The sequence below is a fragment of the Artibeus jamaicensis genome, unplaced genomic scaffold, assembly GCF_021234435.1.
Source record: "Artibeus jamaicensis isolate MK-2021 breed Jamaican fruit bat unplaced genomic scaffold, CSHL_Jam_final contig_1028, whole genome shotgun sequence".
Lineage (NCBI taxonomy): Eukaryota > Metazoa > Chordata > Mammalia > Chiroptera > Phyllostomidae > Artibeus > Artibeus jamaicensis.
The window spans coordinates 3,844,971-3,864,266 of NW_026521201.1; positions in this window are offsets into that span (position 1 = coordinate 3,844,971).

Sequence of the window (19,296 nt, forward strand, 5' to 3'; positions counted from 1 at the left end):
GCATGGCTGTGGAACAGCTCAACAGCACCGTAGTTCAATTCTGAAAGAGCATGGCCGTGGAACTGCACAACTGCGAGGTGGCCATCAGGTGAGGACCCTCTTGGGCCAGACAGCTCTGCTCTGCTCCACTCTGCTCCAGTCTGTTCCACTCAGACTGGGACATCTTTAGGGTTTCACCTTCAGCTGGGACAACATCCTCAGTGTTCAGTGGAAAGGGAAAGTGCTCATCTCAAGCCAGAAGGAAAATTGACTTATACAGAGAGAAGTCTGTCCCCCAGTCCTTGATTGGTCTGTCCTCATACAAATGAGGACTTCAAATCCTTATAGTTTAATTGATCCAAAACACTATCCTGATTGGTCAGAACTGAACATTTTTGATTGGTGAAGATGCTAATGAAGCTATGGCTGCATGGCTCCAACCGAACAGGGAAAGTCTCAGTCCTACCGGTTGAAATGCAATCCCAGAAACATCTTTATAAGGGTTGGCTCAGCTGGCAGGAACATAATGCAGGCAGGCAGTTCAGTGTGGAGGTAAGCAGCTTAGTGCAGACTTCTCCCTGAAGCACATCTTAAACAAGTGCCTGTTTAGATACAGTGGCTAGGCCATTTTAAATTTGAGTCCAGTTAGTCACAGGAGCCCTTCTTGGCAGGTATCTTTTTTAGAGTTGGCAGATTCAAACCCAGAGTTAGGTTGATTGGTGTGCCACTTTGCCTTGGAAAATGCTGCTTTATGCTTGTCCCATGTAATTAACAGCAGCCCCTTTCACTCTCAGAAGCATCCTGGATTGGATAATAAATTATATGACTACCCTATTAGGAGGCCATTACTCTGCATCATACTACTGCCCCTTCAGAAAGGTCTGCTAATGTGATTAGGGGAACACACATAATGTGGAGGGGGGAATAACCAGGCTGGGGAGGTAGAGTGAAGATAGAGTGGGATGCAGGTCAGGGGAGACATCCCGGCTGTGGCACCCAAATCCCCTCTCTGCCTTTTGAACAGCGATGTAGACAATGGATATTCTAAAGAAAGAAATTGATGAACAATTGATTTCCATCTGCACTGAAAGCTGTAGCCACAGGAGTGATTAATGGTAACAATGAACACTTATATGATGCTATGTACCTGACACTGTTCTAGTCAATTAGAGGATGATGAAGGCTGAGCAGCAAGCATAGATGTTAGGCTGGGCAGCAAAAACTTTCACTCTTGGGAAACTGGGATGGCAACGCACTATCGAACTAGGACCTGGGAGTCCAGACATCCAATTAGTCATAGAATTTCTCAGTCTTTGCAAATTGTGACTTTTGTAGAAGATGTGGGAAAAGTTGACACCAAGATCCTATACCTAATATTTGATGAAAAGGAGCTCATTTTTTTCTTCTCTGGCAGTATGTGCAGGCAGCTCTGACTTAAAAACAGAGCTGCCTGCACATACTGACTAGTTTAGATACAGCCCTACCCGGAAGCAGGAGGATAGAGGAGATGACCTCTGAGGTCCCTGGGAGCCTAAAGGGTCTGTGATCATTACAACCACATGTCAGGACCCGGAGACATTCTTGTTTCCTGCTCTTCCACCACGGACCCAGGGCTGCAGAGCCCATTTGCCTGTGTGTTTAGTAGGTCACGCCCTTTTCCCTGGGCCTCTGGCCTCCTCTCTGGGGAAGACTACCCTTCCCCAGCAGGCCGCTAGCTCTTACTTTTCCTGGATCTCCCTTGTGCTCTAACCATAGAAGGAACCTGGGTGTGGATGCAGGACGTAGGTCTTCCTTCTTTCTCTGGACTTCATCTCCAACACACATCTGGATTTTCCAATCCCTGCCTGGGTCTTTCCTGCAACACTTCTTAACTGGCATGGAGTAGGATGCCCTCTCTCAAAGCCACCCTCGAAAACTTGCATCCTCTCCAGGCAGCAAAACCAGTGTGGCCCTGGTGGCTGAGGCTATGGACAGATATGCCCAACTGGTCAGGTTTACTGTCCCAGCCAAATGCAGATACATCTCTGAGTGTGCTTTTTAACCCAGAAGAACAGTGAGGGGCATGCCCTGAAGACTCTAGGCCAACACCTGCATTTCTTATGTATCTCATTCTGAATCAGGGAACTGGAGGGAAGGGATCAGCCCAGGGCTCAGACAGAGGTTCTTTGGAGCCAGCTTCTTGGCTGGAGCAGAAATGACAGCTCAATAGATGGGGAAAAAAGGCCTGTTTGGGGGAAAAGGGAGAGAGACAAGCGAGGGAGGTAAAGAAGGTAGTGATAAAAGAGAAGAAAGGAGTATGGAGAGGAGAGGATAAAGATAAAGAAAGACCAGACAATGTAAGAGCAGAGTAGGGCCCAGGGGCACAGGAGAAAGGGGTGTGTGTTGCCACCATGTCAGCCTGAGGAAACAAAGAGATTTTAGGGTAGAGGTTTGACCCAGTGCCTGGGAGACTGAAAGGCTGGGGCAGAGGTAGCCGTGGGGCAGAAGGGAGCAGCGAACTATGCTTAGGCATATTGGGCTCTCACAGTAGAATCTCAGCACCTCAGAAACTCAGCTCTTGGGGAAACTCTAGACACAGTCTCTGTGGTAGGGGGTGACCGGTTGGGAAAAGAGCAAAAAGTGTTAGAATAACTCATAAGTGCAGTGCATCCAATTCAGCTCACATTTGTTAGGTGCCTACATTTTATAGGCCAAGCTCCCTGCAGAGGCACTGGGCATAAGAGCGGTAAATGAGATGCAATGTCCAGCAACACTGGGGGAGACCTGCGGTGTGTTCAGTAAGTAGTTGTAGGGGAATGTGTGTTGTGGGCTGGAGAGAAAAATATGCATTCATTTCTACTCGTGAGCTAGGGGATCTGAGAACTGGGAAGACCCTTGGAAAATCAGTCCCTAAAACCGCCCAAGACAAAGGATTCCTTTTATGCTAGCAGGTCCCTAGAAGAGCAGTCCTCTCCCTCACCCTGGGAATAGAACAGGAGACCAGATGCTGGCTCTGCAGGTAAGACAGGGAACCTCAAATAACACTGAATTAAAGATTGCCCCCCTACCTTTTTTTTGGTGGGGTTTTGTCTTATTTGGTGTGCATTGTTTGTTTGATTTCGGTTTTGCTTGTAGGTTATCCGAGAGCCTTTAATATGTAAATTTCCAAGACTTGGACACTATGGACTTCTTGAGGTTGCAGTGTGTATCCTGTGACTTACTCTGAGTTCTGCTCCACTGGTGTTAAGAACGTTTTTATACTGAACTGGGAAAGAGAGGCTAGGGATGGGGCACTAATCTTTAGGGCCCTCTTGGGAGGTCTGGGCCTCTAGTCTGCCATTCCACCTGTCCCCAAAAGCTCTTTGAAAACCCTTCAACTGGATTAAAGATTTGATTAACTCGCCTTTGTTCTCAGTGATCTGACCTTGGGTGAACTGCTCCAACTCTTTATGGCCCTTCCATTTTCCCCTCATTGAATTGGGATAATAGGCCTCAAATCATTGCAGGGGCTATCTGCCCCCAAATCACTTCTGTGTTGGACTATTCGCATCTACTTCCCTGAACTCTTCCATATTGTTTCCTCCATGGGCTCAGACTCCCCAGAGGCAGAAAGCACGCTGAAGGCAGAGGCCCTCCTTCTGAGAGAAGTTCTAGGTTCCCCCAACAGTGTGGCAAGATGGCACAGCATGAGACTTTGAGTCAGAGGACAGGATTTGCTCTCCCACTCTGCCACTTGCTCCCAGAAGCTCATTTTCTTCTTCTGTTTAAAAAAATGGGTTAACTAAACTGAGAGAAAGTGTTTTATGCACTAAACTTTCACAGACTTTTAGTTATTTTTATTGATCATTTATCCAATGCATGCTGTGTTTGAGGTGCTGTGTGAGATGGTAAGAGCCAGTGAGGAGCCTTTGGACGGTCCATCTCGTCTCATTCAGGCTGTACGTGGATAAGTGTAGTGACCGTGAAAATTCAGGCCTACAAAGCTTAAGAAAATGTCAGCATTCTGAAATGCAGGAATAATGGGTGATATTTCAAGAGGTCTGGCCCACAAACCATCCCTTCTTCTTAGGGGCAGCCATAGTCCATAATAAAGACCAAGCACACAGGACACACTACTTTTTATTCTAAGAAGAGAACTTAGAAAATATTTTTGCACTCAGGTAAACTGGAGGCTGGGTTGGGGGAAGGGGAGGCTAAAGGAGGAGGGGCAAGCGTGGTATGAATGGAGGTGGGAAGAGGCTGGTGGCAGAGCAGGCACACCCCCAACACAGACGTCCTAGGAAACAAGGGAATGTTGTGAAGCTGTGAGCCCCTCATGGCTCCATCCTGGCCCCCCGTTAAGGACCACCCTGGGAAGTCCTCTAGAAAACCCATCCATCATGGACAACAGTCTGCTTTCTTTCCTCCCCAGTTCAATATCCATAGCACAAAAATGTGCTTCACTAATGGAAACCTTGTGCTGGCCTCTCCGAGGACTGCAGCAGGAGCGGCAGAGGAGGAAGTGGTATGTGGGAAAAAACACACAGAAAGAGGCCAGAGCTCCCACGTCTGTGAACACGTGCACACACGCACTCGAGTATGCATGTGAACACAGGGAGGAACAGGCAGAGACATGCTTGCCTTGGGTGCTGTGACAGTGACACCAAAGGAGGCAAAGTCGACAAAGGAAGGACTTGCTCTCCGGTTCCCCAAATCACCGCCCTTGTCTGTGTTTCTCAATGATTCAGAGGCTGCTCAGTATGTCTGACTGGGGTTTTCACTGGTTCTTTCATACCCTGCTGGAGGAAGAAAAAAAAAAGAAAAGATCAAATTTCAGTTCCCCTCAATTGCCCTGGGTCTGTGCAACCAACTGTCATTGTGAGACTGTCATTGTGAGTCTGCCTCCATCCTCAAGGGGGCCTGCACGTGGCCCAGGGTCTGCACCTAGCCCAGAGCAAAGAGCAGCTCCTATTTCCTATGGTGAAAGACCACCCATTCATCAAAAGTCCTCGTTCTACCCCTCTAACCTCTGGTTTAACCCACAGGGCTGTCTGAAGAAAGAGACAGACAATAATTGCTCACACACATGTGAATGAAAACAAACTGTGGGGATGAAATCAGCCCTGATCCAAGTTTTAGGAGACTTGAATTCTAGCTGTGAATCTATGGTGACTGGCTGTGTGACCAGAGTCAGGTCACTGACCCTCTCTGATTCTTAGAGCAATCTACAGAACACTGAACGAGGCAGACAGTCTGTGAGGCTCTCTGTTTCCTATCCTTGATGGGAATCTTGTCCAATGGTGGCCATTTGCTTGAATGAAGAGTTGCAGAGGCATGGATAATACAAAACAGTGGTGAGCTGACTTCAATTTTTTTCTATTTTACTTTCCGTTTGCCGCTGGAATGCAACTGGAGCACACATTCAGACACAAACTTCCTCTCCGTCCTTGCCCCTTCTCTTTGCTCCTCTGTTTAGCCCTCCTGGGCAGGATGGGGGTGGAGAATGTAAGGCAGGATGGGGTGGAGGGGGCTGGATGTAGGAGAGGAAGGTTTCTGCTTGGGAAGGGGAGGTGGTGGGGGAGGAGTGCTTCAGGCACTGGAGAATTGATCAGCTATAAGGTCATTCAAATCCTTTCCCCTGCCCCCAAAGCTAGAAGTTTGTGAATAGAACATGCCTCATGTGAAATACCATATATACTTAATTGCCTTGGAGAAGCTCTGGGAAAAACAGTGGTGTGAGTTTAAATGATGAGTCTCAAGGAAGATAATCAGAGAGGTCCTTGTCTCCTCCTTCTTGTCAACTCTGTACTTTAGCCTTAGTTTCCAGCCAAGATGGGGCCGCAGCAAAACTGGGATTGCTGGGACAATAATCATGGGAGTGGAGACTGGAAAGGGAGATAGGACCTTAAAGGGGAAATAAATGTGCTGTTGCTGCCGTCTTTCCCCCCCATCCCCACCATGGCTTGGCAAATAGGACACATTTGTTTTACAGCAGCCTTCTATGTGAGCATATACGGTAACCAAGGCATTCCACAGTCCAGCTGCTAGCCAATCAGGAGTTGGGGACTTTCTGCATTTTTTTCTCTAAGAAAAAGTTTTGGGTCCTCTAAGGAACAGCAAATCAACTGCAGTCTACAGAGTTGTCATCCCCTCCCCCAATCTTCCATCAACTGTCCTATTGGTTGTGGTGATGGGGGCATGTGTTTGCTAAGTTGACCTCCAGTCCCCATCCTGGGGAGAACACCATGGAAACACATAGTCCCAGGTGTTGGGAATGTAGGTGCTGGGGCTGGAGAGAGAAGCTGGCTCAGGTAGAGGAGGCTGACCAGCCGGAACCATTGTAGGGGGTGAGGGCAGGAATAGAATTCCATAAATACGTGCATTATAGAAGTGTGTGTGCGCGTGTGTGTATATCATCCCCTGATGGCCTCCCTATCAGAGGAATGGGAAGTACAAGTAGCTTGATTCAGGAAGGGAAAGGCAGCAGCTGTTTCCCCATAAGGAGTCAAGGGGCAGCTGCAAGCTGGGAAGGGCCCGATGACAACGAAGCTGTCGGCTGCAGGGATGCATGAGGAGAGGCGGATTGGGTGCTTCAGGCTCATCGTGCTCTGGAGGGCAAGCTCAGACAGAGCTGGCCAGCCTCAGTTTCCCTCTTGGTCTTGAAATTTGGGTACCAGCTCTCCTATCTCTCTTTCCTTCGAAGGCTTGAACAACTTGGCAATTCTGCCTGGCTCTGTGGTTATCACCTCTGCTCAACTTCCAGGCCTGGTTCTCTTTTCTCCCTCTCAAGCTTCTAATGCCAGTTTCCTACCACTTCCAGTGGCCCTCTCCTTTCTTCTTCACTTGGTTTTTCCTTTATTCACAAAGGCAGGAGGACAATCAACTGGCAGCCTGAAAACAGGGCATGAACCCTCTGGGCACATTTCTTGGCACTTGAAATAAGTGGTTCCCTTAAGTCTTTCCTTAATACCTACTTTAAGTGGTACACTCTTACCCAGATAAGGAACTTGAGATTAAGAGAAGTAAAATAAGCAGCTCCTGTCTCAGGCCCTGGACAAATATTCTCAGAGCACCTGTGGCACACAGGGCTCTGGAACCGCGGAGCTCAGGACACTCATGCCCCAGTCAAGGCTACAGCCTGGACTCTCACACTGAATGTGATCCTCTGACGAGCAGGAGCAGCACTGGCAGCATTACTTAGGGACTTCTTAGAAATGCAGATTCTCGGGTGGCACCCAGAACTGCTAACTCAGCAGTTCTGGGAGCCTATGCAGAGAACTGTGTCCCTGGTCATCCTGGACATGGGAGGCTCATGCTCACTCACATTTTTTGAGAAGCTCTACCCTAGACAACGGTCTCACCTGATCTTCCTTTTCCTGAGGATACGGTCTGGGCCACAGAAACACTTGAGGTTAAATTTTCAGCTCCAAGGTTCCTCTTTCAATGATTTGACCATGGAAGGAAGTTAAGTATTTATCCACAGCAGGCCTGGGGATAACTCCCATTTTAGATGCAATGGCCTCAGCCCTTTTGACCTTTGGCCTGGCCTGTTGAGAATGAGAATGGTCAGCTACAGCTCGTTTTACTTCTCTACCTTAATGATTTTCAGCTTTTCCTTGGGAAAGATTTTCAAAAGTGGAGATTTTTAAGGATTTCAAGTCTAGAAAGTTATATCACATGGAAGAGAGTTTCTATAAGACAGAATAATAGGAAATAGAGCAGGAGAGATTTAGGTTAGATAATCAGTTACATACTGTAGAGGTTTTAATCTGGATTTTTTTGAGAGTCTCAGTTTTAAATACCACACACTAAAATTTTCACAGGCACAAGTGAACTGGTGAGATGACAATTTAAAAAATTTTATTACTAGGAAAGTCATTACTGTGTGGTTAGAAGACAAATTAATGCATATTGGAGGGAATATATCTTGAAAAACTAGGGAAGATGTACCAGGGAGATCCCATCTGGCCTGATGATTTGTGTGATGTAGAAGTGTAGACAGTTTGCTGATGGGCCTCTTTGGGGTCTAAATATGGAGCTGGGTGTTCATGTGACTTGGATGTTTTAGTTCAGATTCTTCTCACTAATAGTAATACATGAGCATATCCCTTAATTTTTCTGTGATTCAGTTTATATTTTTAAAGATTTTATTATTTATTTATCTTTAGAGGGGAAGGGGGGGAAGGAGAGAGGGAGAGAAACATTAATGTATGGTCGCCTTTTGTGCGTTCCCTGCTGGGAACTGGCCTGCAGGGAACCGGCCTGCAACCCAGGCATGTGCCCTGACTGGGAATCGAACTGCGATCGTGTGGTTCGCAGGCCCGCGCTCAATCCACTGAGCTACACCAGCCAGGGCTCAGTTTATCATTTTTAACATAGAAGTAAAAATGCCTTTTTTAGGACTTCCATTTTGTTTTCTTTAGATTTTTAAAGAAAACTACTTGTTTTGAAATTGCTAGCAGATAATTTTCCATTAGTTGCTTATGTTTCTGCACATTTTATGAAGAGATACATGGACAGCCTTTTGTTCTGGACTATCCTTTTAAGAATATTTGTATAGGAACAACTTTGGATAATAAAGAGAATGTCTACCTTTGAAGAACAGATTTGTTTGTTCTGCAATATAATGAATGTAATGTCTCTGTCCAGGGCAAAGTTTGGGCAGGTTTACTTACAGCCTCTTACAAAAGACTGGGTTTTCTTAAGCCATGTGGTACAAACTCACTGCCCATGTAGCATTTACCTGGCCCATGTGTCAGCTTCATAGGACTTCGGGGAACATGTGGTGCCAGTGTGACCAGGAAGCTCATGCTGCTTGTTGTGCCATGAGTAATAAAGTTATTTGTCTCAGACCCAGGAGAATCAAGTCTTCCGCCAGAATCAATGAAACCGTAGTAGGTTAAGATGTTAGCTTCTAAGCAGGGTAAAATCTTAAATCCTTCATAGTTCTTGGCAAATAATTTCAGGTGTGCAAAAATAATACAATGAGTTTCTATTTATTCTTCACTCAGCTTCCTTATGTGTTAAATAACCATAAATCAATGATCAAAGCCAGGAAATTAACACCATATACAATTATACAATACTATTATTTAATCTATAGATCTTATTTAAATTCTATCAGCTGTGCTACTAATGCCTCCTTTCTGGACCAGGGTCCAATCCTGAATGACACAATGTATTTTGGCTCTTCTATTATCCTGAAATGTGGGTTGGTCCCTCAGTCTTTCTTTGTATTTCATGATCCCGACACTTGGAAAAGTACTGGCTAATTTTTTTTTGCAGAAAGATCCTCAATTTATATTTGACTGGTGTCTCCAAATATTAATAGAATTGGTGCAGGAAAGAGAATACCATAGCAGTGACCTTATACCTTTCTCAGTGCATTATAATAAGAAGCCCATAATGTCACTATGTTCTCTCAGTGGTGATATTGACTTTGATCACGTGATTGAGGTGGTTTCTTCCAGGTGTTACCTCTGTAAAGTTAATATGTTTTTCTTTATGATGAATAAATATCTTGTGGTGAGATTCTCTGAGACTATGCAAATATCATGTTTCTCATAATACTTTTGTCTACCAATTTTGGAGATAATAGTTTAAAACTACTTTTACAATGTAGTATCTAACAGGTGGGACAACAAGGTAAGACCCCAGAAACCAGGGTTGAAATTAACCCAGGATCCAGAAGAATGAGCAAGGGTTAGCACTTGCATTTGCCAGCACTGGTGATCTAGGAGAGCTTTCACAGGTCATGCACTGAGGGCAGAAGACAAAGCCTAGGGTCTACCCAAGATGAGAGGTATAAATTGGACATCTACTCAGAAAGCTGGGACACCCTTAAAGGATCCTATTCCATGGACAAACCAAGAAAAACACCTCTCTAGAAGAAAATAGTGTGATCTTTGCCCTGCTACTGGATAAAAAAGAATAAAGGAAAAAGTCTCCCCTGCTAATTTGTAATTGCATCCTCATTCCCACATGAGTCTTTTTTAAAATATATTTTATTGATTATGCCATTACAGTTATCCTATTTCCCCCCATCATTCCCCTCCACCCTGCACACCCCCTCCTCCACCGTTCCCCTCCTTTAGTTTATGACCATGTGTCTCAAGTTCTTTAGATTCTATATTTCCCATACTATTCTTGCCCTCCCCCCTATCTATTTTCTACCTACCATCTATGCTACTCGTTTTCTGTACCTTCTCCTCCCTTCTCCTTCTCCCACTCCCCTGTTGCTAACCCTCCATGTGATCTTCATTTCTATGGTTCTGCTCCTGATCTAGCTGTCCTCTTAGTTTGCTTTTGTTTTAGGTGTGGTTGTTAATAACTGTGAGTTTGCTGTCCTTTCACTGTTCATCTTTTTTATCTTCTTTTTCTTAGGTAAGTCCCTTTAACATTTCATATAATAAGGGCTTGGTGATGATGAACTCCTTGAAGATGAGTCTTGACCTGACATTCAAAATCTTTCACTTAAAATGTTTGTTAAACGTGACTCCAAAATGATAGCTCCCCTAGCACTTGACAAAAACCAAGAGAGACAATGTCTGAAGAAATGTACTTTAAAACCTAGCCTCAAAGAATTCCCTAGAAAGAATGAATATGAACTCACAATTAAAAAGATATTTTTAACAAAACAAGGAAATCATAAATCCATGAGCTAAAAACAAATTGCAGATTCAGATACATAAAGACTACAAATATTTTAATGATCAGATATATAATATAAGCTACTTTGTATGCTCAAAAAAAATTAAGAGGTCTTTAAAATATGATTGAGAAATAAGTGTCTATTGGCATTAACCAGACACATTTGAAAGAATTTGAAGAAAAATGGAAAAAATATTGAAATTAAGATTCAACGGATTGATTAAACAGTAGGTTAAACCTAACTAAAGAGAGAGTTAGTAAACTGGAAGATATATCTAAAGAAACCATACGCAATACAATAAAGGGAGATGAAGATGGAAACTATGAAAAAAGTAGAGGCACATGGAGGCAGAGTGAAAAGTTTTAATATGGTTTAATTAGAGTTATGGATAGAAAGAAAAGAAAGGGAACAAGGGGGAAAGGAATATCAAAAAAGATAATTAAGAGAGAAATTTTCAAACTGATGAATGACATGGCTCTTCGGAGTCAGAAAGCCCCATTAATCCCAAGCAGGGTAAGTCTTGACATATTCAGAGTGAAATACAGAACACCAAAGACAAAGAGAAGATCATAACAGCTAAAGAAAAGGACTGTTTATTTACAAAGGATGAGTTTTTAGAGGCAGCAATAGAAACTAAAAAAGCTTCCATGTGCTGAGAGAAGATTGCTCTTGATCTATCTACTCATCTGTCTACCTATTTATCTATATGCATACCCAGCAAAACAACCTTTCAAAAAAAATAGGGATAAAATAAAGATATTTTTAAAAAACAAAAACTATCTGAGTTTACTATAAACAGATGCTCACTGAATGAATTTCTAGGCTAGTAAATATTTCAGGAAGAAGGAATAATTTCAAAAGAAAGAATTGAGATGTGAAAAGGAAGTGTGTTGAAGAAAAGGACAAAAACATGAGTAAATCTAAACATTAAATAAAGCAATAATAATAATTAATAACAATGAGTACAGCATGAAAGTTGGAGTGAGGTATAACCAGAATTAAACATGCTAAGGTCCTTGTACTGATCAGGAGATGGGTAAAAATATTAACTTTGATTTTAAACTAAATAATCACATAAAGCGTAGAAATTGAAGAGTGTAATTTTGAAACTAGGAGAAGGAAAAATAGAATAAATTTTTTTAAACCAAAAAGAAGGGAAGAAACAAAGAACAATATGGTAGAAATAAATCCACCTACATCAGTAATCGCTATAAATGTGAATTTACTAAACTGTCCCATTTAAAGGAATTAGACAATTGTTAGAGTAAACTCTTCTGTGGAAGGGAAAATGTAGTCAGACTGGATTTAAAGATCTAATTTTATGCTGTCCTCAAGAGACACAATGCACACATAAAGATACTAAAAGGGCAGCAGTAAAGCCTAGGGAAAAGATATGCTTAATAAAGAGCATTGAAAGAGGAAGCTGAGTAGTTATAGTAACATCAGAAAAAGTTTACTGTTAAGCAAAAAGCTTTACAGTGAAGAGGTACATAATGATAAAAAGTTCAATTCACAGGAAAGGTATAACAATTTGAAACTTGTATGTAACCAGTAACATAGCTTCAAAATATGTGAAACGATATATGTAAAAAAACCACAAGAAAAAAAATGAACTAATTTCCATCATAGTGGGAGGTTTTAGTATTTTCTCTTAAATGTTCGATAGCTCAAGCAACAGAAAAACAAAAAAAAATGAAGATTTGGGCAAGGCAGTTAACAAGCTTGATCTAATGGCTGTATATAGAGTTCTACACTAAAGTGGAAAAGAGATTTTTTGTAAGCATACTTGGAGCATCTAAGAAAATTGCCTACATGCTATGTCATAAACCAAGTCTCAAGAAGTTTCAGTGTCTTATAGATTACATAATATGACTACAAGGAAAATTAGTAAGAAATTAAAAACAAACAGATGACTAAAAATAATCCTATATTTGGAGATTTAAAGACACATTTCAAAATAACTCCAGGATCAAAGAAGAAATCATAATGGAAATTAGAAAATACTTAATGTTGATTAATAAGTCTAATATTGCATATTAGAATGTAGGGAATAAATTAAAATGTACAGATTCTAGCCCTGGCTGGTGTAGCTCAGTGGATTGAGCACGGGCCTATGAACCAAAAGATCGAGGTTCGATTCCCTGTCAGGGCACATCCCTGGGTTGCAGGCCAGTTCCCAGCAGGGGCCAGTTCCCAGCAGGGGTCGCATGAGAAGCAACCGTACATTGATATTTCTCTCTCTCTTCCCTTCCCTTCCCTTCCAAAGATAAATAAATAAAATCTAAAAAAATAAATAAAATTATTTTAAAAATGTACAGATAGTTAAAGGAAAAAAATATAACCTATAAACCTATATATTAGGAAAGAAGAAAGTCTGAATAGTAGCAAGGTAAATGAATTAAGAAATTAGAATACAAGGATAAGCTTTTAGAAAGTAGAAGGGATGTATTAATAAACAGCAGAATTAACAGAACAAGAATATGAGATAAAATAAAATAAAGATGACTAACAAAATTAAAAGTTGTTACTTTAAAAAGGTTGATGAAATTGAGAACTGCCAGCAATAATGACTAAGAAATAAAGAAAAAGGCACAAAAACAACATTAGAAATAAGAAAGAGGATTTAACTATTTGTTATTGATTGAATTGTGTCTTTCCCAAAAGATGTGTTCAACCTCCATTACCTGTGAATAGAACCTTATTAGGAAACAGGATCTTTGCAGCTATAATCACCTGAAGACGGGCCATGAAAGTGGGCTCTGATCCACTGTGACTGCTGTCTTTCTGGAAGGAAGAGACCCAGACACAGAAACAAGGAGGACATTATGGGGCATGAAGGCAGCAACTGGAGTGATGTGCTCCAAGTCAAGAAACCCCAAAGACTGCCAACCATTATCAGAAGTGAGGACAGAGGCCTGGCACAGAGTCTCCCTCAGAGTCTTTAGAAGGTACCAACTCTCTTAACACCTTGATTTTAGATTTCTGCACTCCAGAACTGTGAGACAATAAGTTTCTGTTGTTTTAAGGCACCCAGTTTCTGGTACTTTGTTATAGCAGCCCTTGTAGCAGGAATGAAAATATGAGAGAATATTATATCATCTAAGGCCAATAAATTTGAAAACTTAAATAGAAAGGACGAATCGCCAACAAAATATTAGTTGACAAAATGCACTCAAGAGGAAATGGAAAACCATTAAATTTGGGTGAGGAGCAGTTAACAATCTTCCTACATAGAATATATCAATCCCAGATGATGTTAGAGGTATGCCAAACATTAAAGGAAAGATAATTTCCAATATCATTTTAATTCTTCTATAGCATAAGAGAAAAGAGAACATTTCTTAAGAAGTTCTATGAGGCCAATATAACCTTGATACCAAAATCAGACATACTTGTTGAAGAAAAAATAATCACAGAACCATCCCACTAGTGAACATATATGCAAAAAATCCTAAATGCAACATTAACATATTTACACTAGGCACATAGAAAAAAGATAGTAAGTTGTGACCAAATTGGATTCATTCCATAAATGCAAAGCTGGTTTAGCTTTCCTTGTTAGGTATCAAGACATAAAAATCAATGCTAATTAAGATAATTGGTACTGATGAAGGGACAGACAAATAGATCAATGGAACAAGATGAAGTCCAGAAACCATGTCATACATTTTTTAGAAACTTGATGTATGACAGAACTGCCACTGAACATCAGTGGGGAAAGCGTGACCCAATAAATTGTGTTGGGGCCATTGGTTACAATCCATATGAAACTGTATCTGCACCTGACTCCACACATGTGCACACACTTCTAATTTAAATATGAAGGTCAAAAATTTAAGTCTTTTAAGAAAACATTAACAAGTGTCTTTATGAACTCAGAACTTGGGAGGAGTTTTCAACAATAAGCAGAATTACAAAAATATAACAGTGCAATGTTTTGAAGAATGGCAATTTTGGATATGGTAAAATGAAGAATTTCTGGCCATCAGAAATCATTGTTAAAAGAAAAAGGTGCGTACACACTATGTGTACACTACAGGTACATACACACTATAGGTACATAATACCTATGCAATGAAAAAGGACTAGTATTCAAAATATATAGAGAATCAAATTATTAAGAAAAACACAATAGAAAAATGAGCAGAAGACACAATAGGTATTTTCTAAGAAAGAAAAGCTGAATAGCCAAAGAGCATAAGAATGTCCAATTCCTCTAATACCAAGGGATGTGCACAATAAGACCACAACAGGTAGAATTTTAAGTTAAAATTCTGCCAGTCCCATGTGTTGTAGGTAATGGGAAATTCCAGGGCACTGCTCCTGAGGCTGACAACTGGTCCAATTATCTTGAATCTTATTTAGTGAAAATGAGGATTCAGGACTTCCGGCCAAGATGGAGGTGTAGGTGGAAATGCTATGCCTTCTTGCACAACCAAGTTTAAACACAACAAAGTTTTAGTAACAAAAACACAGCAAAAACACAGAAAATTGAACTGTACAGAAGTCTGACAACAATGAACAACTCAGCCAGACTGGTAAGAGGGGCAGAGTCAGCGGTGGAGCGGGTGGAGCAGGAAAGATCGGCAGACCAACCCTGACCCAGGAGTGCAGGCGCTAGTTGGCAGGTCCCAGGTGTGGGCTGGCAACGGGTGGACTCAGTGAGGGCACAGAGCAGCTGGCTGACCGTGGTCACACATTCATGCACAAATAAACTGAGCAAAGGAGTGAACACTGAGACAGACTGCTCAGGCTAGGGCCCCAGCGACGGGAATTAAAGCCTAAAAGCACCAATTGGAAAGACTTTTGGGGTCGAGGTGCCAGGAGAGGCTCCCAGGCTCACAGAGAGTTTGTTGGAGAGACCCACAGGGTCAAGGAGGGTACACAAGCCTACACACCCAGGAATCAGCACCAGAAGAGCCCAATTTGCTTATGGGAAGTGGCAGAGGGGACAGAAATCGAGAGAGAGCATGGAACAAGCACCATTGCCCATCTCTGACCCTGCCCTCACATACAGCATCACAACCCAGTGACCTGGGTGGCCCTGCCCTGGTGAACACCTAAGGCTCTGCCTTTGGAACAGGCTCAAACAGACCAAAATGTTATGGCTCAAGAACAGCTCAAAGCCCCAGAGCCAATACATCTAAATGACCGAGAGATAGCCAACCTATCAGATGCACAGTTCAAGACACTGCTGATCAGGATGCTCACAGAACTGGTTGATTTTAGTTACAAATTAGAGGAACATATGAAGGCTAAACTAATTGAAATGAAGGGAAATGCACAGGAAACCAATAGTAATGGAAAGGAAACTGGGACTCAAATCAAAGGAGTGGACCAGAAGGAAGAAAAAAATGGCCAAACAGAAAAATATGAAGAAACAAGAATTCAAAAAAAATGAGGAGAAGCTTAGGAACCTTCAGGACATCTCTAAACATTCCAACATCTGAATTATAGGGGCACCAGAAGGGGAAGAGGAATAGTCACGATTGGAAAACTTATTTGAACAAATAATAAAGGAGAACTTCCCCAATCTGGTAAAGGCAAAAGACTTCCAGGAAGTCCAGGAAGCTCAGAGAGTCCCAAAGGAGTTGGACCCAAGAAGGAACACACTAAGGCACATCATAATTACATTAGCCAAGATTAAAATGAAGGAGAGAATCCTAGAAGCAGCAAGAGATAAGGAGAAAGTTACCTACAAAGGACTTCCTATCTGACTGTCAGCTGATTTCTCAAAGAGACCTTACAGGCAAGAAGGGGCTGGAAAGAGGTATTCCAAGTCATGAAATCCAAAGACCTACAACCAAGATTACGCTATCCAGCAAAACTTTCATTTAGAATGGAAGGGCAGATAAAGTGCTTCTCAGATAAGGTAAAATTCAAGGAGTTCATCATCACCAAGCCCTTATTATATGAAATGTTAAAGGGACTTACCTAAGAAAAAGAAGATACAAAATATGAACAGTGAAAGGACAGCAAACTCATAGTTATTAACAACCACACCTAAAACAAAAGCAAACTAAGAGGACAGCTAGATCAGGAGCTGAACCATAGAAATGAAGATCACATGGAGGGTTAGCAACAGGGGAGTGGGAGGAGGAGAAGGGGGGAGAAGGTACAGAAAATAAGTAGCATAGACAGTAGGTAGAAAATAGGGGGGAGGGCAAGAATAGTATGGGAAATGTAGAATCTAAAGAACTTGTGACACATGGACATAAACAAAAGGAGGGGAATGGTTGGGGAGGGGTGTGCAGGGTGGAGGGGAATGAAGGGGGAATAGGACAACTATAATGGCATAACAATAAAATATATTTTTAAAAAATGAGGATTCATATGCCCAGGGACTCAGTGATTTGATACATAGATTCAAATCCTGAGAAACTGTTGCACAGGTACAGTATTAAACAAGTACAAGAATGTCCATAGAAACATACTTTTGAGGTAGCAGAAACCTAAAACAATCTATGTGTTAATCAAGAGTAGAATGATAAAAAGCTGTGGTGTAGACATATAAAGTAATACTATACAGTCACGAAAATGAAGGGACTAAAGGTATTAAACATCACATCAATGGATCCAAATTGATTGTTGTAAGAAAGTAAACAGACTTCCGCCAAGATGGAGGCATAGGTGGATGTGCCGTGCCTTCTCACACAACCAAGTTTAGAGACAACTAAATATTAGCAACAGAAAACACAGCCAGAACACGGAAAATTGAACTTTTCGGAAGTCCGTTAACAACAAATTCTTCAGCCTGACCGGTAAGGGGCGAAACCAGTGGCTGGTGAAGCGGGGTTGCACAGGAGGACTGGGTCAGACGGACTCAGGCGCGCGGAATCCAGGTGCAGGGTTGGACCTAGTGAGCGACCCAGCGAGCGACCAGGCGAGCTACCGTAGGGGAGACAGCGGGGGAGCGGGGCTGCGTGTTGACTGTCGTTGCGCATTTGTGCACGGGTGGACAGGCGAGGGAGTGGGCGATTGGACCGGGACCCAGCGGGTCCCGTGGCAAGCGGCAGGGAGGGCGCCGCCATTTCCCGGCTCTGACCACACCTCCACATACAGCGTCATAACCCAGCGACTCTGAGTGGCCCAGCCCAGGTGAACCACCTAAGGTGCTACTCCTCACCCAACTGTGAGAAACAGCAGAGGGGATCGTCATTTCCTCGCTCTGACCACGCCCCCACATACAGTGTCACAACCCAGCCACCTGGGAGTCCAGGGCTCCGCTTCTCACACTTAAAGGGTGCGAACAGACCAAAAATGGCGCAAGAAGATCTCAAAGCCCCAGAGCCTATAGATCTAAGTGATGAAGAAATAGCAAAACTCTCAGACGCACAGTTTAAAACACTGCTGATCAGGATCCTCACAGAACTGGTTGATTATAGCCACAAATTAGACAAATATATGAAGTCAAAACTAATTGAAATGAATGGAATGGCACAGGACATCAATAGCAATGAAAAGGAAACTGGGACTCAAATCAATGGAGTGGACCAGAAGAAAGCAAATAATGGCCAAACAGAAAAGAGTCAAGAAACAAGAATTCAAAGAAATGAGGAGAGTCTTAGGAACCTCCAGGACATCTTTAAACGCTCCAATATCCGGATTATGGGGGTACCAGAAGGGGGAAAGGCACAGCCACCAGTGGAAAACTTATTTGAACAAATAATAAAGGAGAATTTCCCCAATCTGGCAAAGGAAATAGACTTCCAGGAAATCCAGGAAGCTCAGAGAGTCCCAAAGAAGTTGGACCCAAGAAGGAACACACCAAGGCACATCATAATTACATTAGCCAAGATTAAAATGAAGGAGAGAATCCTAGAAGCAGCAAGAGCTAAGGGGACAGTCACCTACAAAGGAGTCCCCATCAGACTGTCAGTAGATTTCTCAAAAGAGACCTTACAGGGAAGAAGGGGCTGGAAAGAGGTATTCCAAGTCATGAAATCCAAAGACCTACATCCAAGATTGCTCTATCCAGCAAAACTTTCATTTAGAATGGAAGGACAGATAAAGTGCTTCTCAGATAAGATCAAATTCAAGGAGGTCATCATCACCAAGCCCTTATTATATGAAATGTTAAAGGGACTTATCTAAGAAAAAGAAGTTAAAGAAACATGAACAGTGAAAGGACAACAAACTCAGTTATTAACAACTACACCTAAAACGAAAGCAAACTAAAAGGACAGCAAGATCAGAAGTGGAAACATAGAAATGAAGATCTCAAGGAGGGTTAGCAACAGGGGAGTGGGAGGAGGAGAAAGGGGGAGAAGGTACAGAAAATAAGTAGCATAGACAGTAGATAGAAAATAGAAGGGGGGGGCAAGAATAGCATGGGAAATATAGAATCTAAAGGACTTGAGACACATGGTCATAAACTAAAGGGGGGGTAATGGTGGGGATGGGGGGGTAGGGAGGAGGGGATTGAAAGGGGGAATAGAACAACTGTAACAGCATAATCAATAAAAAAAATAAAAAAAATTTAAAAAAGAAAGTAAACAAAAACACATACACTATGAATGCACTTATTTAAATATGGAAAAAAATTCTGATTTTAAGTCTTACTATAAAGTCACACCAGTAAAGACACTGTGGTTATGGCCTAGTATAGAATAGAAACATAGACCAATGAAGCAGAATAGTGAGTCCAGAAACAGACCCACACATAGTGTGGTCAACTCATTTTGACAAAAGTGCCAAGGAAATTCAGT